This window comes from Chiloscyllium punctatum, chromosome 14 (genome assembly GCF_047496795.1).
Source record: "Chiloscyllium punctatum isolate Juve2018m chromosome 14, sChiPun1.3, whole genome shotgun sequence".
In the NCBI taxonomy this organism is placed as follows: Eukaryota; Metazoa; Chordata; class Chondrichthyes; order Orectolobiformes; family Hemiscylliidae; genus Chiloscyllium; species Chiloscyllium punctatum.
Window position 1 is genome coordinate 61,284,799 of NC_092752.1, and position 27,028 is coordinate 61,311,826.

Below are 27,028 nucleotides of genomic sequence, written 5' to 3' on the forward strand. Positions count from 1 at the left end.
TACCAGGGCATCATGAAGCTAAACCCATTCTTCCGACACAATTGTGTGATCCTGACATTTTCCAGCAATCTGGGACGATTACTTAATATCGCTCCATTTTCCAGATCTCTGTGGGACTCTGTGCCATTCTCCATTTGTAACCTTCACTGCATCTGTTTAATTTCCCATTCTGTCTATTTCTCTGTCTCCTGTAGGTACTGAGGAAACTCCTGACTCAATAGCTTTCCCAGCTGCTGGGTGGATCGTCCATCACCTCATTGAATGCAGTTGGTCTGCCAGAGAGAGACAAAGGGAAAGGAGATCTGGAGCCTTCAATAAATCCTGTAGTGAGGTAAGGTCACCCACAGTGCACAGAGCAAGGAACAATGAGAGGGCTCCAAACATCTGTTAACACAACATGACAGATACAGTGCTGGAGCACAGTACACACACACCCCAGGCTCAATCATCACCCCAATGTAAGTTCTGTTATATTAAAACTCACTACTCTGCAACAGTGTATCTATGGCATGTCTTGTGGTCCGGTGTCTTCAATAATTTTTAATTCCTATAACAGATCCTATCGCTGTAACCTCCTCCCTTCCCGATAGTCCCTCCACATATTTGAATTGTGCTGCATTCCAGACTACCATCCTTATCCTTGTAACTTGGTTCAGTGCCTACAACATGCCTTATCTCGGTAGTCTCCTCCTCCAATAAGGTAAAAACATGGACTGCGGATGCTGGAAACCAGAGTCTAGATTAGAGTGGTGCTGGAAAAGCACGGCAGGTCAGGCAGCATCCGAGGAGCAGGAAAATCGACGTTTCAGGCAAAAGCCCTTCATCAGGAACAGAGGCCGGGAGCCTGCAGAGTGGGGAGATAAATAAGAGAGGGGGGTGGGGATGGGGAGAAAGTAGCATAGAGTACAATAGGTGAATGGGGTGGGGAAGAAGGTGATAGGTCAGAGAGGAGGGTGGAGGAAGGTAGCAAAGAGTACAATAGGTGAATAGGGGTGAGGATGGGGTGATAGGTCAGAGAGGAGGGTGGAATGGATAGGTGGGAAAGGAGATAGGCAATTAGGACAGGTCATGAGGGCGGTGCTGAGCTGGAAGGGCTGGAGGTGGGGTGAGATGGGGAAGGGGAAATGAGGAAACTGGTGAAGTCCACATTGATGCCCTGGGGTTGAAGTGTTCCGAGGCTGAAGGTGAGGCGTTCTTCCTCCAGGCGTCGGGTGGTGAGGAAGTGGCGGTGGAGGAAGCCCAGGACCTGCATGTCCTCGGCAGAGTGGGAGGGGGAGTTGAAATGTTGGGTCACAGGGCGGTGGGGTTGATTGGTGCAGGTGTACCAGAGATGTTCCCTAATGTGCTCTGCTAGGAGGTGTCCTGTCTCCCCAATGTAGAGGAGACCACATCGGGAGCAACGGATACAATAAATGATACTGGTGGATGTGCAGGTAAAACTTTGAATGTGGAAAGCTCCTTTAGGGCCTTGGATGGTGGTGAGGGGAGAGGTGTGGGCGCAGGTTTTGCAATTCCTGCAGTGGCAGGAGAAGTTGCCAGGATTGAAGGTTGTTTTTTTGGAGAGCGTGGAACTGATCAGGTAGTCACGGAGGGAATGGTCTTTGCGGAAGGTTTGTTGGGTGGAAGGTGAGCACCAGGGGCGTTCTGTCCTTGTTACAGTTGGAGGGGTGGGGTTTGAAGGTGGAGGTGCGGGATGTGGACGAGATGCGTTGGAGGGCATCTTTTACCACGTGGGAAGGGAAATTCTGATCTCTAAAGAAGGAGGCTATCTGGTGTGTTCTGTGGTGGAACTGGCCCTCCTGGGTGCAGGTACGGCAGAGGCGGAGGAATTGGGAATAGGGGTTGGGAATTTTGCAGGCGGAATGGTGGGAAGATATGTAATCTAGGTAGCTGTGGGAGTCGGTAGGTTTGTAAAAAATGTCGGTGTCAAGTCGGTTGTCATTAATGGGGATTGAGAGGTCCAGGAAGAGGAGGGAGGTATCAGAGAAGGTCCAGGTAAATTTAATGTCAGGGTGGAATGTGTTGGTGAAGTTGATGAATTGCTCAAACTCCTCGAGGGAGCACGAGGTGGTGCCAATGCAGTCATCAATGTAGCGGAGGAAGACGTGGGGAGTGGTGCCATTGTAACTACGGAAGATGGACTGTTCTACGTAGCCAACAAAGAGACAGGCATAGCTGGGGCCCAAACGGGTGCCCATGGCTACCCCTTTGGTCTGGAGGAAGTGGCAGGATTTGAAGGAAAAATTGTTAAGGGTGAGGACAAGTTCAGCCAAACAAATGAGAGTGTCAGTGGAAGGGTACTGTTGTGGACGTCGGGAGATGAAGAAACTGAGGGCTTGGAGGTCCTGGTCATGGTGGATGGAGGTGTAGAGGGATTGGATATCCATTGTGAAGATGAGGCGTTGGGGGCTGGGGAAACGGAAGTCTTTGAGGAGTAGAGGGTGTGGGTGGTGTCTCGAATGAATGTGGGTAGTTCCTGAACTGGGGGATAGAACAATGTCAAGGTAGGCAGACATGAGTTCGGTGGGGTAGGAGCATGCTGAGACAATGGGTCGGCCAGGGTGGTCAGGCTTGTGGATCTTGGGAAGGAGATAGAACCGGGCAGTGTGGATCCCGGACAATGAGGTTGGAAGCTGTGGGTGGGGGATCTCCTCCTGAGGTGATGAGGTTCTGTATGGTCTGGGAGTTGACGGTTTGGTGATGGGTGGTGGGTCATGGTAGAGGGGGTGGTAGGAGGAGGTGTCTTTGAGTTGGCATCATGGCTTCAGTCAGTGCACCAGACTCCCACTGCACCCCCTTTATCTGCTGGTTTGATGGTGAGGTCGCGACTGGAGCAGAGGAAGTGGAGGGCTGCACGTTGTTAGGGTGAGAGGTTGGAGTGGGGGAGGGGGGAGATAGGTTGAGGCGGTTAATGTCTCGGTGGAAGTTGGAAATGAAGAAATCGAAGACAGGTAATAGGCCAGCGCGGGGTGTCCAGGTGGATAGAGTGTATTGGAGGCCGGCAAAGGGATCCTCAGAAAATAGGTGGGAGTCTTCATTGTAAAAGTAAGCTCTGATGCCTAGGTGGTGGAAGAAGTGTTCGATGTCACGGCGTGTATTAAATTCATTGATGTGTGGACGGAGGGGGATAAAGGTGAGGCCTTTGCTGAGGACTGATCATTCGTCCTCAGTGAGGGGGAGGTCAGGGGGAATGGTGAAAACTCAGCAGGACTGGGAGCTGGGACCAGGCGTAGGTGTGGAGCTGGGGGAGGTGACGGAGCCTGTAACTGGAGTAGGTGTGGTGTTAGGGGGAATGGGGATGGAGTCATGAGCAGGGGTGGTGTTCCCCTAAGGGTTCTGGGGGCAGGGATGGTGATGGTGGGACCTGGGGTGGTGCCAGCAGAATGCAGATGAGTGGCGTTGGTGGGGGCGGAAGTGGTGGCAAACACGGCAGTGGGGGGGGGGTATGGAAGTCACTGAGTGTGTGACATCAGCGATGATGTGAGGGGCGGAAGTGATGTCACTTGTGGTGTATGAGGAATTGTGAGGGGCAGAAATGGCATTTATTATATTTTAACCAATAATTTCCTGTCACAAATCTATTTGACAATGTCGTATTTTAATTAAACTCAGTCCCTTACTGTTTCTTTCTTTTGGTCTTCATTCACATCTCCATGGTGTTCCAATATTTCAACCTTTCTCTTTGGACTTGGGAATTTCAATTCACCTCAGACCTGTCCCCCTTCTCATCTGTGTCCATTTATAGCACACTGCATAATCCTGGTACCAGAGGAGCCTATCCCAATAAAATAGCTCAGTCCTCCCTGAGTACTGGTAGCAGTGCTCACTGGTCAGAACCACTTCTGATGATACCATTGTGTGATCCTGATACATTCCTGCACTCTGGTGATATCACTGTCTCTCTCCATGTGATATCCCTCACTGTGTGGGTCTAATTGCTGCCTCTGTCAGTGTCTCTCGCTCTTGCAGCTACTCCAGATCCTGAGCCAACAGCATTCTCCACTCCAGAGGGAAGCAACTGCACAGGCCATGGATGGAGACTGGGAATGTCCAGATCTCTGTGGGACTCAGTGCCATTCTCCATGTGTAACCTTCATTGCATTCGTCTAATTTCCCATTCTGTCCACTTCTCTGTCTTCTGTAGGTATTCCTGATGTCCCTGACTCAGCAGAATTTCCAATTCCTGTCTCGTCCATCACCACATTGAAGACAGTTGGTCAGCCAGATAGACGGAGAGGGAGATCTGGAGCCTTCAGTAAATCCTGCAGCCGGTAAGATCACTCACAGTAAACAGCACAGGGAGGAGTTAGTGGACTTTAATTCAGACCCTGAGGGCATGATGTAGGAACAATGCTGGGCAAGGAACATGAGAAAATTCTCAGGCTTCATTATCACCATCTTGTCTGTAAATTCATTGTTCACACAACCCTCCCTGTGTTTGTCAGTTTCTCCATTGTCTGTTTCATCGATACCACTTCCCCTATCTCGATCAGCCCTAACAATCCTGCCTATCCCTGTAAGCTCCTCCTACCACTACGACTCTCCAAGTTTCTGCTTTTGCCTTGAATCCCGGGTTCTGTCACATCTCTCCTTAACTGAAGAAAAACAACTCCTCAGTTCCTTAAACAATCCTGGTCAGTGTAGTCTTTTCCAGACCTGAAAAACCTCCCTGTCATTGTGACTTTTTTGAACTCCTACGACCTTCATGATCTCTGTAACCTTCCCCGTCATGACCACAAAAAAGCTCTGTACCTTCTTAACCTCCTCCAGCTGGTAGACTCCTCCTTGTCTCTGGGCACAAAGCAGAGTGATCCTGCTTCTCTCATAAATTAGTTTCTGCATTTCTAATGATGACTATGAACTCTTCCTGTTTCTAAAATGTACTCAGTCTCTGTAAACTCTGCTGGTCCCGAATGATGTAATTTCATTTGGTAACTACAAACCATTATACCTTTAATCTCCTCCAGACGCGACCACACAGTTTATTTCTATAACCTCTATGAGTGATAGAGTCATAGAGATGTACAAGCACGGAAACAGACCCTTCGGTCCAACCCGTCCATGCCAACCAGATATCCCAACCCAATCTAGTCCCACCTGCCAGCACCCGGCCCATATCCCTTCCCATTCATATACCCATCCAAATGCCTCTTAAATGTTGCAATTGTACCATCCTCCACCACATCCTCTGGCAGCTCATTCCATACACATACCGCCCTCTGCGTGAAAATGTTGCCCCTCAGGTCTCTTTTATATCTTTCCCCTCTCACCCTAAACCTATGCCCTCGAGTTCTGCACTCCCTGATCCCAGGGAAAAGACTTTGTCTATTTATCCTATCCTATCCATGCCCCTCATAATTTTGTAAACCTCTGTAAGGTCACCCCTCAGCCCCCGAAGCTCCAGGGAAAACCGCCCCAGCCTGTTCAGCCTCTCTCTGTAGCTCAAATCCTCCAATCCTGGCAACATCCTTGTAAATCTTTTCTGAACCATTTCAACTTTCATAACAATTCTTCCGATAGGAAGGAGACCAGAATTGCACAAAATATTCCAACAGTGGCCAAACCAATGTCCTGTACAGCCGCAACATGACCTCCCATCTCCTGTACTCAATACTCTGACCAATAAAGGAAAGCATACCAAATGCCACCTTCACTATCCTATCTACCTGCGACTCCACTTTCAAGGAGCTATGAACTTGCACTCCAAGGTCTCTTTGGTCAGCAACACTCCCTCGGACCTTACCATTACATGTATAAGTCCTGCTAAGACTTGCTTTCCCAAAATGCAGCACCTCGCATTTATCTGAATTAAACTCCATCTGCCAGTTAGCCCATTGGCCCATCTGTTGTAACCCTCCTCGCTGTCCACTACACCTCCAATTTTGGTGTCATCTGTAAACTTACTAACTATACCTCTTATGCTGTCATCCAAATCATTTCTGTAAATGACAAAAAGTAGAGAGCCCAGCACTGATCCTTGTGGCACTCCACTGGTCACAGGCCTCCAGTCTGAAAAACAACCCTCCACCACCACTCTCTGTCTTTTACCTTTGAGCCAGTTCTGTATCCAAATGGCTAGTTCTCCCTGTATTCCATGAGTTCTAACCTTGCTCATCAACCTCCCATGGGGAACCTTGTCGAATGCCTCACTGAAGTCAACATAGATCACATCTATCACTCTGCCCTCCTCAATATTCTTTGTTACTTCTTCAAAAAACTCAATCAAGTTTATGAGACATGATTTCCCACGCACAAAGCCCTGTCGACTATTCCTAATCAGTCCTTGCCTTTCCAAATACATGTGCATCTTGTCCCTCAGGATTCCCTCCAACAACTTGCCCACCACTGAGTTCAGGCTCACCAGTCTCTCGTTCCCTGGCTTGTCTTTACCACCCTTCTTAAACAGTGGCACCACTTTTGCCAACCTCCAGTCTTCTGGCACCTCACCTGTGACTATCAATGATACAAATACCTCAGCAAGAGGCCCAGCAATCACTTCTCTAGCTTCCCACAGAGTTCTCGGGTACGCCTGATCAGGTCCTGGGGATTTATCCACCTTTAACCGTTTCAAGACATCCAGTACTTTCTCCTCTGTAATCTGGACGTTTTGCAAGATGTCACCATCTATTTCCCTACAGTCAATATCTTCCATATCCTTTTTCACAGTAAATACTGATGCAAAATATTCATTTAATATCTCCCCCATCATCTGTGACTCCACACAAAGGCCGCCTTGCTGATCTTTGTGGGGCCCTATTCTCTCCCTAGTTACTCTTTTTTCCTTAATATATTTGTAAAACCCTTTGCATTCTCCTTAATTCTATTTGTCAGACCTATCTCATGTCTGCGTTTTGCCCTTCTGATTTCCCTCTTAAGTATACTCCTACTTCCTTTATACCCTTCTAAGGATTCACTCGATCTATCCTGTCTATACCTGACATATGCTTCCTTCTTTTTCTGAACCAGACACTCAATTTCTTTAGTTATCCAGAATTCCCAATACTTGTCAACCTTCCCTTTCACCCTGACAGGAATATACTTTCTCTGGACTCTTGTTATCACATTTCTGAAGGCTTCCCATTTTCCAGCCATCCCTTTAGCTGCGAACATCTGCCTCCAATCAGCTTTCAAAAGATCTTGCCTAATACTGTCAAAATTAGCCTTTCACCAATTTGGAACATCAACTTTTAGATCTGGTCTATCCTTTTCCATCACTATTTTAAAACAAATAGAATTATGGTCGCTGGCCCCAAAGTGCTCCCCCACTGACACCTCACTCACCTGCCCTGCCTTATTTCCTAACAGTAGGTCAGGTTTTGCACCTTCTCTAGTAGGTACATCCACATACTGAATCAGAAAATTGTCTTGTACACAATTAAGAAATTCCTCTCCATCTAAACCTTTAACACTATGTCAGTCCCAGTCAATGTTTGGAAAGTTAAAATCCCCTACTATACCTACCCTCCTATTCTTACAGATAGCTGAGATCTCCTTACAAGTTTGTTTGGCAATTTCCCTTTGACTATTGGGGGGGTATGTAATACAATCCTAATAAGGTGATCATCCCTTTCTTATTTCTCAGTTCCACCCAAATAACTTCCCTGGATGTATTTCTGGGAATATCCTCCCTCAGCACAGCTGTAATGCTATCCCTTATCAAAAATGTAATTCCCTCTCCTCTTTTGCCTCCCTTTCTATCCTTCCTGTAGCATTTGTATCCTATAACATAACGCTGCCAGCCCTGCCCATCCCTGAGCGATGTTTCTGAAATTGCTATGAGATCCCAATCCCATGTTCCTAACCATGCCCTGAGTTAATCTGCCTTCCCTGTTCGGCCCCTTGCATTGAAATAAATGCAGTTTAATGTATTAGTCTTACCTTGTCCCTGTCTGTCCTGACTGTTTGACTCCCTTCTGTTCTCAGCTGGACCCGTCTCAGATCGAGCTCCCAAAATCCTCCCTGTGATTGTTACCACGGCCCATCCCTGCATTCTCCAAATCCCTGTAAATTCCTCCCATTCCTCAAACTTGCCCTGTATCTGTCACCTGTCCCAGCTTCCACAACCCTCCCTATCTCTGTAAGACACCACCACACCCCACACCCCTGTCCCAGTTACTACAGCCCGCTTTATCACTAAATGCCAGTAGTCACTATAATATCAGAGTAAGGTGTGAAAGCAGGAATACTGTACTGGGGTAATGATCAGTCGTGATCATATTGAATGGTGGGACTGACTCTGTGGTCAAATGGCTGATACCTGCTTTTCTTTCCTGTGCTTCTCTATAAACTTACTATCTATATAACCTCCTTCAGTCCCCACAGCCCTCCCTCTCTCCATAAACTCCTTCAGTCCCCACGACTCTTCCTATCCATGTAATCTGAATCATTCCCCACAAACCTCCCCAACTCCATAACCTCCAAAAGACCCCACGACCCTCCCTATCTCCATAATCTCATCCTGACCCAACAACCCTCCCATTCAGAGTAACCTCCTTCAATCCCCATGATCCTCCTGATCTGTGCAACCTCCTTCAGGCCCAACAGCCCTGCAGATCTCTTTGGACCCTTTCAGCCCCCACAGCACTCCCTATCTCCATAAAGTTCTTCAGTCACCACTGCACTCTCTGTATCCATAATCTCATACAGTCCCCACATCACTCCCTATCTCCATAATGTCCTTCAATCCCCACGACCCTCCTTATTTCCAAAACATCTATTACCTGTTGAACCTGTAAGCTACCTTTTTCAGATTGATAAACACGAACTCCCATAACCCTTTCTGCTGCCAGTCTGAAAGCAAACAATGTTAACCTGACAGTAGGTCGGGAGCTGAAATATGTTTGAAAGGATATGTCAATGAACAATAACTGGACCCTTATAAATGCTTTTAAGAAAAAGAGAATGTGTTTTTGAATCTGTTGGATTTTATTTTTATTGGTGAGAATATAAATGGTAGAATAGATACGGGTGTAGGGGTGGTTGTACCGAGGATACGGTTCATTTGAATTTTCAGAAACCTTTATACAAGTTTCAATAAGGGCTAAAGAGTAACATTGGTAGAGAATAGGGCACCTTAACTGTCAGGAGGTGGGTGAGATATTAGACAAAAAAGTGTTGTCAATATTTACTGTGGAGAAAGACATGGAAGCTCGGGAACGTGGGGAAATAAATAGTGATGTCTTGGAAAGAATCCTCAACAGAGAAGAGAAAGTGCTGGAATCTTAAAACAAATAAAGGTAGATCAATCCTCAGTCGCTTATTAGGTCGATCCTAGAATATTGTGGGATTCTGGGGAAGAGATTGCAGTATCCCTTACAGAGATATTTATATTATCAACAGACACAATGAGTTACCTGAAGACTGGAGGGTGGCTGATGCTGTTCCATCATTTAAAGGCTGCAGGGAGCAGCCAGGAAATCACAGCCCAGTGAGCCCAGTGCTGGGTAAGTTGTTGGAGGAGATTCTGAGAGAAAGGAGCTACATAAATTTGGAAAGGCAAGGGCTGATTAGAGATAGTCAGCATGGCTTTGTGTGTGGAAAACCATGTTTCACAAATCGGATTGACTCTTCGAGGAGTTGGCTAAGAAATAGATGAAGGCAGAGCACTCAGCATTGTCTCCATGAACTTCAGCAAAGCATTTGATAATTTTCCAAGGGATGTAGAACATCTAGTCAAGAGTAAGAAGGAAGCTTTCTTATGTTTGAGGAACCAAGGATCAGAATCAGGGCTCTAGAGAGTTACATGGGGCAGCACGGTGGCTCAGTGGTTAGCACTGCTGCCTCACAGCACTAGGGACGCGATTTCAATTCCAGCCCCAGGCGACTGTCTGTGTGGAGTTTGCACATTCTCTCCATGTCTGTGTGGGTTTCCGACAGGTGCTCCGGTTTCCACCCACAACCCAAAGATGTGCAGGTTAGGTGAATCAGCCATGCGTTGTTCAAGAAAGGGAATAGAGATAATCCTGGGAATCACAGACCTGTCAGTCTCCTGTCTGTGATGTGCAGATTGTTGGAGAGGACTCTGGGAGACAGGATTTATGATTCCTTGGAAAACCATAGTTTGATTAGAGGAAGTCATCATGACTTTGTAAGGGACAGGTCATGCCTCACAAATCTTATTGAATCCTTTGAGAATGTGGCAAAACACATTTACGGCTCATTGAGAAAGTACAGAGCATGGGATACAGGGAAACCTGCCTGTCTGGATACAGAATTCCTGGCCCATAGAAGACAGAGGATGATGACAGATGGAAATCATTCAGCCTGGAGCTCAGTGACCAGTGGTTTGCTGCAGGGAGAGGTCAAAAAATCTCTGCTCTTTGTGATTTTATGAATGACTTGGATGTGTGAGTGGAAGAGTGGGTAAGTAAGTTTGCCAATGACACGAAGGTTGGTGGAATGGTGAATAGTTTGGATGTCTGCTGGAGGTTGCAATGGGACATTGACAGGATGTAGAGCTGGGCTGAGAAGTGGCAGATGAAGTCAAGTCTGGAAAAGTGTGAAGTGCTCCATTTTAGAAGGTGAGACTTGAATGCAGAATACAGGGGTAAAGGCAGAATTCTGAATAGTGTGGAGGAACAGATGGATCTTGGATTTCATGGCTAGAGATCCATCAAATGTGCCACCAAGCTGATAGTGTTGTTAAGAAAGAATATGTTGTATTGGCTTTCATTAGCTGGGGGATTGAGTTTTAAAGCCATGAGGTTATGCTGCAGCTCTATACAGCCCTGTTTAGATCCCAATTAGAATATTGTGTTCAGTTTTGGTCCCTTCATTACAGGAAGGATGTGGAAGCTTTAGAGAGGGTAAAGAGGTGATTTACCAGGATGCTACCTGGACTGGAGGGCATGTCTTATGAAGAAAGGTTGAGGGAGCTAAGGATTTTCTCATTGGAGTGAAGAAGAGTGTGGTGTGATTTGGTAGAGGTGAACAAGATGGTGTGAGGCAAAGATAGAGTGAACAGTGAGAGACCTCTTTATCCCATGGCATACATGGTACAAGGGGGCATAATTGTAAGGTGATTGGAGGATGGGTAAGGGGAGATCTCAGATGGAGGTTCTTCACACAGAGAGTGGTGGGTGGGTGTAACGGGACATTTTAACAGACTCTTGGATGGGCAAAATGAAGGGTAGTAAGTTAGTTTGATCTTACAGTCAGGTAAAAGATGGGCATGGCATCATGGCCGAAGAGTCTTGTGCTGTACTGTTCTGTGTTCTACATTCTGTATGGTAAACTGGGTAATAAACTCCGATCAATGTAAAAGGATATGGCATTCAGGAGGAGCTAGTCAACTGGATACCAAATTGGGCTTGATGGTAGGAGACAGAGGGTGATGAGAGACATGTTGTTTTTCTGACTGGAGACATGTGACCAGTGGTGGAGTGGGTCCCCTGTTGTTTGTCATTTGGATAAATGGTTTGGATGGGAATATTGGTTTTGTGGTAAGTTTTTTGAGTGACACTGAAATTGTTGGTAAAGTGGACAGTGAAGAAAGTTATCTATGATACAATAGGACGAATAGTACACTGGGATAATGGGCTGAAGAATCGCATATTAAAGTTTAATTAGATAAATGTGAGGTGTTCCATTTTGGTGAAACAAACCAGGGTGGGGCCTGTACAGTTAATGTTCGGGCCCTGGGTAGTGTTGTCAGTCAGAGACACAGGGATGCAGGTAGACAGTTCTTTGTAAGTGGTGTCACAGGTAGACAGGTTGGTGAAGCAGGCGTTTGGGATGGTTACCTTCTATGGGCAGAGCATTGAGAGTAGAAGTTGGGATGTCATGTTGTGGCTGTACAGGACATTGATGAGGCCACCATAAAAGCATTGTTGACCAGTAGGAAGTACTCATCTGGCTCACTTACGTCCTTCAGAGAAGAACATCTGACATTCTAACCTGGTCTGGCCTGCACGTGACACCAGACCCACAGCAATATGGCTGACTCTGTGCTATACTCTGGGTAATTAGCAGTGGGGCAAAGAATGTTGGTCAAATCAGTGACATTCTCATTCCATGAATGAATAAATAATAATACATATATCACTCCCTATCTCTGCAAACACCTCCAGCTGCAGCAATCTGTAATAGCTTTGTAACACCGTTCAGGCCCTGACCACTCTCTGTAACACTCTCACCACCTCCAGCACCTTCACCTCTCCATCTTCGTATCGTGTCAATAAACCTTGGCAACGATTCCCCTTCCCATTGCCCCCCTCCTGCTAGCAGACCCATTGCAATCCCTTTAAAACTTACTCTACAACTCTCTCTCACTTCAGGATTTTAAGTACTTTGTGGTGATCTTCACAGCCTCATAATCGAATATGATCCATTTTGTCCTGAGTGAGGGACTGGTGGGGATTTCTTGCTGAGTTTTTATCTGTTTCAGTGGAATGTCCTTTTGTTGAGTATTTTACACTGTTCCTTCAAATATTTTCCACTGTTCATTTCCAGACACACATTTCAGTGTGTTTAACCTGTTTATCTTGGTCAGTTCTCCTCTCCAACTCATGTAACTGGCTACTTTTGTTTCTAGTTGTAGCTTGTCCTTTCTGTGTTTCACTTTAAAACTTTATATTTCTTTAAACTGGACTTTATCACAATTTCCCAGAGGATCTCTCCAGGTGTCATTACTCATTCACTAAGTTTTATCACGCAACAGTCTCTCTGAGACAGTTACGTCCCTCGCCAGTTGCACAATGTGTTATTCTAAGAAACACTGAAAAAAATTCTTTGAACTCCTCTTCCAATATCACTGTTGTCAGTGTGATTGTCCCAGACTTTGCGAATATTGACGTTTCACTAAATGTTCACCATGCATTTATTAAAAATTGCAATGAATTCCTATTTATTGCAGTAACGAGCCATGAAATGCTGTTCCGCGCATAAAACTGGTTCTGCTGTGTGTCCTCGGCAAGTAGTAGCCAGAATTTACATTCAGACAGACTCTACTTCATGATCTGATGCCAAATGCTTTCTCTGTAATGCCTTTGTTACCCATTATTGTTAGCGTCGTCCATTTTGCCTGAATTTGCACAACGTTGTGATCTATTGAATATTTATATTTAGTTTAGTTTACTTACTTTAGTTTACTTACAATGTGGAAACAGGCCCTTCGGCCCATCAAGTCCACACCGACCCGCCGAAGCGTAATCCACCCATACCCCTACATTTACCCCTTTACCTGAAACTACGGGCAATTTAGCATGGCCAATGCACCTAACCTGCACATTTTTGGACTGTGGGAGGAAACCGGAGCACCCGGAGGAAACCAACGCAGACACGGGGAGAATGTGCAAATGATGTTCCACCTTTTGTTCCCCCTGTAACCACATCTCTCTGGTGTCTAAATCTCTTATCTCTGTGTCACAAATCCATCTACCTTGTTGCAGAGTCTTTGTCCATTAATGAAAAAACATAATTTACTCGTTCCCACAATTTCCTGTCACAAATCAATTTGCTGATCTACAGTTTTAGTTAAACTTTGTCCCATCCTGTTCCTTTCTGTTGTCTTCGGTCACAATCCCACGCTGCTCTGATGCTTCACGTTTTCTCTTTGGATTTGGAAAGCTGCTTTCACCTGAAGCCTGTCCCTGCATCCTCTCTCAGTTTAAAGCCCAGTCCATTAATCCAACAACGTGATTGGCCAGGACATTGTTCCACTGGGACCAATCTGAATGGATTTTTAAAAAAATCAGGTATGGGATGTGGGTGTCTCTCGCTGACTAGCCTTTATTGCCCATCCCTTGCTGTCCTTGAGCTAAGCAGCTGGCTCGCCCATTTCACAGGGTCATTGAGAGGCAAATACTTTGCTGTGGGGATGTCGTGCAGACCACATGAGATTGAACTGTTGTCTTTCTCTGAAGGTCAAGTGTTTGGATTTTTATCAATACTTATTTATGGATTGTTAATTCCAATTTTTAAAACATATATTCATTTAAAATTCCACATGGTTAGAAGTTAGAAAGAAGGGGATGGTCATTTTGTTGGGACTGTATTGTAGACTGTTATAGACCCAACAGATACCAGAGGAGCAGCTGTGTAGAGAGATTGCAGATAACTCTAGGAATTATAGAGGAGTGCAGGCTGGAGATTTTAATATTCCCTGTATTGACTGGGCCACCTCGAGTATAAAAAGACCTGGACGGAGGGCAATTTTTCAAATGTGTCCAAGGAAGGTTCCTAAATCAATATGCAGAGGGCCCTACTCTACTCAGGCGGGTGCAACACTTGAACTCCCCTCAGAAAATGAGGTCGGGCAATTGACAGAACTGTCATTCAGAGAGCACTTTGGGTCCAGTGCCCACAACTGTCTTCGTTTTAACATAGTTATGGAAAATGATCAGTAGGTCCACAGATTGAAGAGGAATACTGGAACAGGGCCAGGTTTGGGGCCATTCTGCAGGATCTGGCAGGCGTCAATGCCGTGAGTTTAAAATTGCACAATGCCAAGTTATAATCCAACTCGCTTTGGAAGCGCTGGTGATCACTGTAACAGATGAAAGGCTTAAACTAAATTTGTTTGATATTATATTCCATGGCACTGCCATCCTGTTGCTATAAATTCTGTACCTTAGGATTGTGCTCCACAACCACCTGATGAAGAAGCAGTGTTCTGAAATCTAGTGCTTTCAAATAAACTGGTTGGACTGGAACCGAGTGTCGGGTGATTTTTAACTTAGTACACCCCCAGTCCGACACCGGCACCTCCACAGTATGATTCTAATCGATTGGGTGAGTCTGTTTGAAGGAAAAGGAACAACTGGCAAATGGGAGGCTTTTCAAAGTGTGATCTCCAGAATCCAGGACCAGTATGACCCATTGGGTTAAAGGGAAAAGCTGGCAGGATTAGGGATCCTTGGCTGATGAGGGATAATAAGGCTCTGGTCTTGAAATGAAGGCTGCATACATTGGGCTTAAGATTTCCGTATCTACATATTCTTAAAGACACGATCAATCTGTGGAGACCCTACAATCCTCTCAGTCCCTGTAACACTCCCAATCTGCAGAAGTCATTCCAATGTCTGTGACTCTTTCAATACAGTTCCTACAAGACCCACTATCTATGTGATATCTTTTCATTGCCAGCACCCACCCTGTCAATGTAAGCTCCTCCAGTGTCTCCATCCATCTACTCATTTCCACAATCTTCTCCAGCTCTTCCATGTGTAAACATCACCCTCCCCTCCAACCCTTCCCACTCTGACCAAACTGGAGGAGGTTACTAATGCTTCCTAATCTGTGAAACTGTCTCCAACCAAAATTGTTGTCTTTATCACTTGGAGAATCTGTCTGATTCCGCACCCTCTTTATCTAAATAACCTGCAGAACCTAAGCCTTCCTGTGTCTATAAACGTCTTCAGTCACGACTACCCTCCATACGTCTATTTGTTTTTCCAATCTGTACAACCCACTTTATCTCTGTTATCAGCTCCATTCACCTGAAACATTCCTGTCTGTGTAAAACACCCCATCCGACCAACATTCTTATCCCTGTAAACTGTTCCATTCCTCCCAACCTCCCCATCTCCATGAACTCCTGTCGGCCCGACAGCTCTCCACATTTCTGTAACCTCCTGTGGCTCTATGCTCCTCCCTCCCTGTGAAAGCCCCTCCAGTCCCCACAATTCTCCCAGTCTGGGTCATCTGCTCCAGATCAGACCATTGCTGCCTCTGTTACCTCATACAACTTTAGCAACGCCTCCTATTTGTGTCACTTAATTCAGATCACATCCTCTCCCGCTTCCGGAAACCTCTTGCTGCCATCATAACCCTTGCTATTTAGAACATGGAATAGCACATTCCAGTTAAGCCCTTCCGCCCTCAATATTGTGCTGACCTTTTATCCTACTCTAAAGATGAAACAAACCTACATACCTTACATATTACTATCATTGATGTGCCTATTCAAGAGTTTTTTAGATGTCTGGAATGTGTCTGAATCTACTACCACGGCTGGCAGTCCATTCCAAGCACCCACCACACTCTGTGTAACTAACGTACCAGTCCCTTCCATGCCGACAGGACATCCCAACCCAATCTAGTCCTACGTGCCAACACCTGGCCCATATCCCTCTGATATCTAAGCTAAACCTTCCGCCAATTCCCTTAAACTTATGTCCCCTTGTGATAGCCATTTTGCCGTGGGAAGTAGTCTCTGGTTATCCACTCTATCTCGCCCTCTCATTCCCTTGTAAACCTCTAACAAGTCACCATTCTTCCTCCGTCACTCTGATCAGAAAAGCCCTAGCTTCCACAACCTACCTTCTATGGGCATGCCCTCCAGTCCAGGCAGCATCCTGCTAAATCTCCTCCGCATTGTCTTTAAAGCTTCCACATCCTCCCTACAATGAAGTGAACAGAACTGTTCACAATATTTGAAGTGTGGTCTAACTGGGGTTCTGAAGAGCTGCAGCAAAGTCTCACATCTGTTAAATTCAATCCCCCTGCTAATGAAAGCCAACACACCATTCGCCTTCTTAACAGCCTGTCAACTTGGGTGGTAACCTGAGAGACACAGGATCCCTTTGTTCCTGCACGCTGCTAAGAATCCTGTCTTTAACTACGTAAAGGTTTTCTGCAGAATACTCCAATCTAAAACTATCCCAATCTTTGTAAGTTCCTCCAGTCCCTACAACACTCATAAACTGTGAAACCTCCTCAAGTCCATATATTCCTAATGTCTGCAAAATCCTCCCGTCCTGATGTCCCTCCATACCTCTGTAACCCCCACCATCCTCCAGTGCTCTTCTGGGGAACATTGCAGAGGAAGGAGGAGTTGGAGAGTCTGGGCCATGTTCCGAGGTATGAAGGGCTGCAGAACCTGGATGATGGTACAAATGTCGGAAAGGACGTGGGACTTGCAGAAAGTTAGAGGTTCCTGGATTCATTCAACCTGCAGGATGGGACAGGGGATGGCTTGTGGAACCTGGAGGATATTATTATTTGAACCACAGGTAATTTTTGATTGGACTATTCAGTCAATCTTACAGTCATAGAGATGTACAGCATGGAAACAGACCCTTCATTCCAAACCAGCCATGCCGACAGGGTATTCCAACCCAATCTAGTCCCACCTGCCAGTACCTGGCCTATCTCCCTCCAAATCCTTTCTAATCATATATCCATCCAAATGCTTCTTAAATGTTGCAATTGTACCATCTGTAAGATTGGCTGAAAGATCCAATCAAACATTACCTGTGGTTCAAATCATAACATCCTCCAGGTTCCACAACCCATTCATGGTCCCATCCTGCAGATCAGATATCCCAACCCAATGTAGTCCCACCTGCAAGCACCCGGCCCATCTCCCTCTAAACCCTTCCTATTCATATACCCATCCAGATGCCTTTTAACTGTTGCAGTTGTACTAGCCTCCACCACTTCCTCTGGCAGCTCATTCCATATATGTATTATCCTCTGCGTGAAAACTTTGCCCCTTTTTATCTTTTATATCTTTCTACTCTCACCCTAAACCTCACCCTATAATTCTGGACTCGCACACCCCAGGAGAAAGACTTTGTCTCTTTACCCTATCCATGTCCCTCTTGATTTTATAAACCTCTATGAGGTCACCCTCAGCCTCTGACTCTCCAGGAAAAACAACCATCACCTGTTCAAACTCTCCCTATAGCTCATCCCTGGCAACGTTGTTGTAAATCTTTTCTGGACCCTTTCAAGTTTCACAAAATCCTTCCGATTGGAAGTAGAAGAGAGTTGCATGCAGCATTCCAAAACTGGCCCAACCACTGTCTTGTACAGCCGCAACATGACCTCCCAACTCCTGTACTCAATACTCTGACCAATAAAAGAATGTATACCAAGCGCCTTCTTCGCTACCCTAACTACCTGTGACTCTACTGTCAAGGAACTCTGTATTTCATTTGAAAAATTGCATAGACAGGTAGAGTGGCCCGAGGTCTTCTGGGTAATGCTAGTTCTGTCTAAACTGGTAGGCAGAGCCAGTGAAGTATTTGCAGCGCTGTCTGATGAATGGTCGAGAGATAATGCACATCAAACAGGCTGTTTTAAGTGCTTATGGATTGCTTATGAAAGGGAAGACACTACAATTCCCTTTACTGTGCCATCGCTATCTGTCAAAGCTCCTTCAGGTCTATATCCTCCAAATTGTTGAAACCTGCTCTCACCATTGAAACTCCCATTATTTCCTAACATTGTTGAGTCTCTAAAAGCTTCCCTATCAGGTTAATCTCCTCCACTGCATACAACACTCCTAGCATGTGTAATGTCTTCAATTCCTTCAGTTCCTATATACCTATGTATAGGTGTGCCTGCTTTGTGGCCATTGTATCCTCATTTATATCTGCAAAAGGCTCTGCTCACTATACCACATCCTATGCTCATAAGTGAATCTGGTCTCTCACAAGACTCTCTATCACTCTCTCCTCCAGTCTCTACAAGCTTCCCTATCCCTGTCGTATCTTGCAGCATGCACACCACTCACCTTCTCTGACATACCTTCCAGTGCATAAATTCATCTCTCCTTCTAACTGTATCCAGTCTACAACTTCATCCCTGTCCGTGCAACATCCTCCAGTCCACACACTCCTCTCTATTGCATTACCATTCTCCAGCTTATATCATCTTCCATGTGCTTGCACATTCTCCAGTCCATACTACCCACCCTTTCCCTATAATATTCTCCAGTCCATACCATCCTCCCTCTCACCGTGATTTTCTCCAGATCCCACAATTGTTGTTAAATGTACGACATCCTGGAATCATGTGAATGTTTCTACACCCTGATCAACATAGTCCATGTAACGATCCACCGACCTACACACATCCCTATCTCTGGAATCTAATCAAAGACGCTTTATCTCTCTAACTTCCTCCAAACAATAAAATGTTTTCTCCAACGAACATTCTGTAGCAACTGTAACTATGTTTAACACTGCAACATTGTTGCGCTACCAAACATCTCTCCCACTCTGTGACCTCTATCCATCCCTCAAAGGCCCTCACTCGGTGACACGCCATGCACTTGCAACAAGGCAGATGGAATGACAGCATTAACTGAAGGGAACAGATATGATCGAACTGTTATTGTGGAGGTGTGGCTGCAGCATGACCATCGCTGGGATGTGATTATTGAGGGGTTGTAGGGATTTAGGCAGGATCAGCAAAAAACCAAACAAGGTCCCGTTTTGTTGTGAAGAAATGACGCAGTCAGTGCATTAGTGAGACAACCAATTTAATCTGGGAATCAAACTATAGAGTCATTTTGAATGGACAGCTTCCAAATAGCAAGAGAGATCTGGAAAATCAAATCACAATCCATGCTCGTTGGTAAGTTGGATACAATATTTTCTTGGTGATAGTAGACAGAGGCATGTGCAGTGGCCAATTTCTGATTGGACGTCTGTGGCCAATGCTGTTTCACAAGGATCAGTCCTGCGATGTCTGTGTGTAATTTATATCTGTGATTCAGATGAAAAGGTCAGCAGTTTGAGTGGTAATCTTGCAGGCGACATTTGGAAAGGCATGTAATGATTAGGGATAGTTAGGGGAATTGTGGATAGTGAGGAAGAGTGTTCAAGGTTGCAGTAGTATGTAGATCAGCTGGAACGCTTTGCAGAGATGTGGCAAATTGAATTTCATCGGGACAGGTGTGAAGTGATGCATTTATGAAGTCAAATGGAAGAGAGAAGTGCACTAATTGACTAGTTGGAAACATTGATAAACAGAGAGACGTTGGAAGCAAATCCATAGCTCCCTAAAATTAACAACACAACAGGATGTGGTGGTCGAGGGGGAGTATGGTATGCTTACCTTTATTGGGCACCGTATTGAGTACAAACGTTTGCATGTCATGTTGTGACTGAATGAAGCTTCATTCAGCCATGTTTGGAAGGTTCCGTGTCGTTCTCATTGACACACCACAGGAAGGATGTGAAGGTTTTGGGGAGGTTGCAACAGAGGGTTGGCAGAGTGTTACCTGTATGAGAATGTGTTTACTGTGAGGAGGTTGGACGCAGTTGGATTGTTTTGCGTGAGTATCGGAGACTGAGGGGTGACTGGGTACAGCATTAGGAAAGGTGTGAATAGTGTGGATCGTTGGAATCCTTCTTCCAATGTCGAAATATCAAATACTTGGGCGCCTCGGTTTAAGGTGAGAGTGAGAAGTTTTAAGTGAGATGAATGAGGCCAGTTGTCTTTACCGAGAAGGTCGAAGCTGCTCAGGAGGTGGGAGAGGTGGCAACGAGAGCAAACATTTGAAGGGCATTTAGACAGAAACATGAACAGGCAGAGAATAGAGGGATATCGCCCATGTGCAGGCAGATGGGATTAGTTTAGTATAGCATCATGGTCAGCACGGCCTATTACTCTGCTGTACTGTTCGACTCTCTAACTTAACGTCATCTAACCTGTCAAAGCCCCTCCAAATCCTAGATGTTTCATTCAATTTCTCTCCCATTCTTCAAAACCCCAATAGGTTCAAGGTCAATCTACTCCACCTCTTCTCATTGGAAAATCCTGCCATCTCCAGGATCAGCCGAGTGAACCTTCCCTGGTCTGCCTCCAATACAAGAATGTCTTTCCTTAGGGGATGCATACTGTTCATTGTAATCTAGGTGTGGTCTGACTTGTACCTTGCATCGTTTTAGCAAGGCCTCCCTATTTTTAGACTCCATTCCCTTTGTAATAAATGGCAACATTTGATTTGCCTTCTCTATGACCTGCTGATCCTGTAAGCTACCTGTTTCAGATTGATTCACAAGGATTCCCAAAACCCTTTGTGCAGTCAGTCTGAAACCAAACGGTGTGAGCCTGACAGTAAGTCGGGAACGTGCTGGAATGTGTTATAAAGAATATGACAATAAATGATAACTAGATACTTAGAAACAATGGGAGATGTATGATTTTATTTTTAAATCTGTAAAATTTAAATCTGGATTCTATATTTTGGTGTGACCGTAAATGCAGAATAGATAAGGGTGAGGGAGGCTAGTTGCGGTAGAGCGATATTTGAAATTTCAGAAGCATTTTGACAAGTTTCAACAGGGGCTAAAACTTAGCTTGTGAGAGAATAGGGCCCCTGAAAGGTCAATGAGGCTGTCTGTGTGGAATCACTGCTGATGGGGGAGATACTGAACCAATATTTTGTGTTCGGATTTACTACGGAGAAAGACATGGAAGCTCGGGAACTTAGGAAAATACATAGGGATGTCTTGAAAAGAGTTCACATTGGAGAACAGGAGGTGCTGAATGTCTTAAAATGCAAAAAGTTAGATAAAACCTTGGGACATGATCAGATATATCCCAGCGCCTTGTGAGAAGCGAGGGAGAAAATTGCAGGGCCCCTCCCAGAGATATTTGCATCATCAACAGCCACTATAGACCAGTGAGACTGATGCAGGGGTGGTAATTTGTTGGAGGAGATTCTGAGAGAAACGATCGTCATGCCTTTGGAAAGGTAAGGACAGATTAACGATCGTCAGCATGGCTTTGTGCATGGGAAATCATGCCTCAAATGTGAGTGTGGAGATAGACAAGTGAGAGATCAAAGCAGAGCAGCACACGATGTCCACATGAACTTTATCAAGGCCTTTGACAAGGTTCTGCATGGCAGACTGGTTAGTAAGTTTAGATCACACATAACCAGGGAGTACTCACCAACTGGATACAAAACAGATTGATGGTAGGAGACAGAGCGTGTTCATAGAGGGTTGCTGCTCAAACTGCAGGCCTGTGACCAATGGTGTGCCGTGGGGTTCGGTGCTTGGTCACTGTTGTGCATCATTTATTTAAACAGTTTGGATGATAATACAGGAGCCATGGTTAGCAACTTTGTGAGTGAGACTGAAATTGGTGATAATGTGGACAGTGAAGAGGGTTATCGAAGAGGACAATGGGATCAACAGTACTGCTGGACCAGTGAGGTTAGGAATAACAGGTGGAGAAATGCATAGTGTTGTATTGTGGTAAAGCAGACCAGGCTGGACTTGTACAATTAATGTTCGGGCCTTGGGTACTGTTGTCAATCAGTGACCCAGGGATGCAGGTACACAGTTTTTTGAAAGTAGCGTCACGGGTAGACAGGCTGGTGAAGCAGGCGTTTTGGAGGGTTACCCTTCATTGGGCAGAGCATTGAGAGTAGGAGTTGGGATGTCATGGTGTATCTGTACAGGATTGTTGATTATCTGGTAAAAATCAACTTGTTCACGTACGTCCTTTAGGGAGGGATATCTGACATTCTTACCTGGTCTGACTCGCATGTGACTCCAGTCCCACAGCAATATGGCTGACTCTGAGCTGCCTCTGGGAAATTGGCAGGAGGGCAATGTATGCTGGTCCAACCGGTGACATCCTTAGGCCGTGAATGAATCAATAAAAAATACATATGTCCATCCCTCCCTTTGCAAACAGCTCTTGCTGCAGCAATCCGTACTGACTTTGTAACGTTGTTCAGGCCTTTGCCTCTCACTGTAACACTCTCACCACCTCCAGCACCTTCTATTCTCCCTGTTCCGCTACTCTGATTAAACACTGACAATATTTCCTCTTCCTACTGCACTCCTCCACATTTCTAAATGTTGGTTACTTCAGAATTGATCGGTTCTTTTTCATCTCTTAATCAAATCGGCCAAGACCGTCTGAAGTGGGAAGGAGCATTGGGAAGGTGTCGAGAACCTCGAGACTTTCTGTGGGGAAAATGGGAATCCAGGAGAAAACAGCACAAGGAGCGCGCTGTCATATCAACGCCCCACCCACCCCCTTTCCATGTCCACCTTCTGCCTCAAGTGTAACAGAGTCTGTGGAAGGCCACATCAGTCTGTACAGACAACTCCAGACTCCCCCACCCCCACTGAGAGTGGGAGAGAGTCAGCCTCGTCTGTAAGCCACTGCCAAAGAGATGATGAGATAGGAAGGTTGAATCCCCTCACAATTATCCCAGTGCCTTTGTTACAGATTCAAACAATTCCCTTTTAATACAGTGTCTAATAATGTGCTATCACTCAGTATCTCTCTGTGTGGTATCCCTCGCTGTTTCAGTCTATCTACTGCCTCTGTCAGCATTTCTGCCTCTTACAGATGGTCTGAGATCCTGAGTCAACAGAATTGTCCATTCCAGAGAGATGCAGCAGCACAGGCAAGGGATGCAGACTGGGATTATCGAGATCTCTGCTGGACTCAGCGCCACTCTGCATGAATTATCCTCATTGCATCAGTCTAATTTCCCATTCTGTCTATTTCTGTCTCATGCAGGTAATCAGGATGTTCCTAACTCCTGTCTCATCCATCACGTCATTGAAACTGGTTGGATAGCCAGCGACAGATGGAGAGGGAGAACTGGAGCCTTCAGTATTTCCTGCAGCCAGTAAGATCACTCACAGTGAACAGCACAGGGTGGAGGTAGTAGACTTCTATATTCGGACCTGGAAGACTGGACATAGATACAGAGCTGGATAAGGAACAACAACATTCTAGGCTTCATTTCCACCATCTTGTGAGGGTCCTGCTTTCGCCTCTTCTGTACTGGTCTTCAATGTGACAGCACAGAGAATCGCTTGCATTAATCCTGGCCCATGCTATTTTAGTGATCTCTGTAATATTCTCCAGTCCCGATAATCCTTCCTCTGTTTGGAATCTCCTCTAGTCCACATCATTCTCTGTGTCTCTGTCTCTGTCTCTGTCAGGTTCTCCAGTCCCTAACACCCTAATCCCTAACCTTCTCCAGTAGATACTAAATTCCTTCATCCCTGTAAACCCTGACAGCCCTGTCTATCCCTGTAAGCTCCTCCCACCAATACCACCTTCCTTGTCAATGTATTTGTCTTTAACCTCTCCATCCGTCCCTACCTATGTAATCTTCTCCAGCTCCTACAACCCTTCCTCAGCTGTGAAAAATTTGTAATCTCCTTATCCTTCTCCAATTCTTTGATCTTGACCTTATAAATTTCACCCTCATTCCCAACACCATACCCCTCGCGACCACAGGAACCTCTTTCAGTTTGTGCAATCCTCTCCACCTGTGTAACTGTCTCCAACCCATTAACCTGGCATTCTCCATTGCCTTCCTATCTATGTAGCCTCCAGAGCCCAGAAGCCTTCTTATATCTGTAAACGTCTTCAGTCACGACGACCTTCCATATCTCTGTTAGTGTACACAATACTCTCCTAGATGAAATAGCCCCCTGTCTGTGCCTCTCAGTCTGCCTGCCTCTTCCTATCTCCATCCATATCCCTATCTCCAGAATCTAATCCAGCTCCCTCGATCTCTGTAAATTCTTCCAATGCCCAAACACCTTTGTCCCACAGATATTCTTGCCCAGATGTAACTCTGTTTAACTCGAAATCCTCGAGACCCTGTAAGCCTCCCTATCTCTGTAACCTCTCCCCATCCGTTCAAACACTCAGTACTGAGGAATGACTCCCTGTATTCACCATAAGGCAGAAGGAATGACAGTGAACAGATATGATGCAACTGTCAATCCGGAGATGTAGCTGCAGAATGATCATCGCTGGGAAGGGAATACTGAAGGGTTGTTTGGATAGAGTCATAGAGTCAGAGAGATGTACATCATGGAAACCAACCCTTCAGTCCAACCCATCCACGCTGTGCAGATATCCCAACCCAATCCAGTCCCAATATGCAGACTAGGCAAAAAGCCAACAAGTTATGAAGGAAGCATGAGGTTAATGCATTAATGAGACAGTCATGTAGATCTGAATATGAAAATTAGGGCTGAGAATAAGCAAGTAGCAGCAACCATTATCAGGAATTCTTTTGTAGGCACCAAACAGTGATGGGAATGTCAATATGGTTACAGTCGGGACACTGAATGTACTTATGGCAAGGGCAGTACAGTAACTGTGTGAGACAGTGGTTTCCATGCCGACTGATGCAGCAACGAGCCTGTTGGATTATATTTGTTGGTGTGAATATAAATGGCAGAATTGTACGTGCGTAGGAGGGGTGTACTGGTATAGAGGATATGGTATATTTGAATTATCATAAGCCTTTATGCAAGTTTCAAAAAGGGCTAAAGAGTAACTTGGTAGAGAATAGGGCCCCTTAAGAACAATAAGGTCGCCTATGTGTAGAACCAGAGGAAATGGGTGAGATATTGGACAAAATAGTCTTGTCAGCATTTACTGTGGAGAAAGACATGGAAGCTCGGGAAATTGGGGAAATAAATAGCGATATCTTGGAAAGAATCCTCACCAGAGAAGAGAAAGTGTTGGAATCTTAAAACAAATAAAGGTAGATCAATCCTCAGTAGGTCATTAGGTCAATCCCAGAATATTGTGGGAAGCTAGGGAAGAGATTGCAGTATCCCTTACAGAGATGTGTATAATATCAACAGGCACAGTAAGATGTTGGAAGACTGGAGGTTGGCTAATGCTGTTCCATCACTGAAGGACTGCAGGGAAAAGCCAGGAAATTACAGCCCCATGAGCCCAGTGATGGTGAAGTTGTTGGAGGAGATTCTGAGAGAAAGGAGCTCCTTACATTTACAAAGGCAAGGGCTGATTTGAGGTGGTCAGCATGGCTTGGTGCATGGAAAACCACGTTTCACAAACCGGATTGACTCTTCGAAGAGGTGGCCAATGATAGATGAAGGCAGAGTCGTCAACGTTGTCCACATGGACTTTAGCATCTAGTCAAGAGGAAGAAGGAAGCTTACTTAAGGTCGAGGAAGCAAGGATCAGACAGGGCTCCAGAGAGTTACAGTGGATGGCACGGTGTCTCAGTGGTTAGCACTGCGACCTCATAGCAGCACGGACTCCATTTCGATTACAGCCTCAGGCGACTGTCTGTGGGGTGTTTGCCCATTCTCCCTGTGGGTTTCCTCCAGGTGCTCCGGTTTCCCCCCCACAGGCCAAAGATGTGCCAGTTTGGTGGCTTAGCCATGCTAAATTACCCATAGTGTTTATGGATGGGTAGGTATGGGGCATTCGTCAGGGCATGGAGATTAATAGGGTGGGGGAATGGGGCTGGGTTGGATACTGTTTGGAGGGTTGATATGGAGGTGTTGGGCCAAATGGCCCGTTTCCACACAGTAGGGATTCTCTGAAGGTACCAGGAAGGAACCGAGAGACGGACTTAGGGCAACTAGAAGGGGGCATGAAAAAGCATTGTTGGAAAGGATTAAGGAAAACCGTGAGGCATTCTCCACTTATGCGAGGAACAAGAACAAGGCCAGAGTGAGGATAAGGCCAATCTGGGATAGTGGAAGGAACTTGTGCCTGTAGTCACAGGAGGTAAGGGAGATCCTTCTTGAATACTATGCCTCAGTATTCACTGCTGAGAACGGTCTTGACGTTTGTGAGGACAGCGTGAAACAGGCTGATGTATGTGAACAGATGGATGTTAAGAAGGAGGATGTGCTGAGAATTTTGTCAAAGATAAGGATAGTTAAGTCGCTGAACCAGACTGGATGCGTCGAAAGTTACTAGAGGAACCGATGGAGTGGATTACTGAGCACCTGGTGATGACCTTTGCAGCCTCACTGTCCACTGGAGTCGGACCAGATGATTGGAGGCAGGAAAATATTATTCCCTTGTTCAGGAAAGGGAATAGGGATAATCCTGGGAATTGCACACCTGTCAGTCTTATGTCTGTGGTGTGCAGATTATTGGATAAGTCTCTGGGAGACAGGATTTATTATTCCTTGGAAAACCATAGTTTGATCAGAGATAGTCAGCATGGTTTTGTAAGGGGCAGGTCATGCCTTACAAGTCTTATTGAATCTTTAGAGAATGTGACAAAACATCTTTATGGCTCATTCAGAAAGTACAGAGGCATGGGGTACAGGGAAACCTGTTTGTCCGGATACAGGATTACTGGCCCACAGAAGACAGACGGTGATGTCTGCCCTCCAGTGCCCTTCTGGGGAACATGGCAGAGGAGAGAAGATTTGAAGCGTCTGAGCCATATTACAGAGGTAGAATACTGGGAATTACAGATTTAGTCTAATGTTTGTGGTGTGCAGATTATTGGCGAGGACTCTAAAGAAAGGATTTATGACTACTTGGAAAGCCATAGTTAAATTAGAGACAGCAT

The 27,028-nt window shown here is 45.6% G+C and overlaps 1 long non-coding RNA gene across 1 annotated transcript; it reads left to right on the forward strand.

The window, feature by feature from the left end:
- Positions 1 to 201: 201 nt before the first annotated feature.
- LOC140485491 (uncharacterized) lies at positions 202 to 25,027 on the forward strand. Its single transcript, XR_011962350.1, has 3 exons — positions 202 to 331; positions 4,145 to 4,271; positions 23,227 to 25,027. It is a non-coding gene; the product is annotated as an uncharacterized lncRNA (long non-coding RNA).
- The last annotated feature ends 2,001 nt before the right edge of the window (positions 25,028 to 27,028 follow it).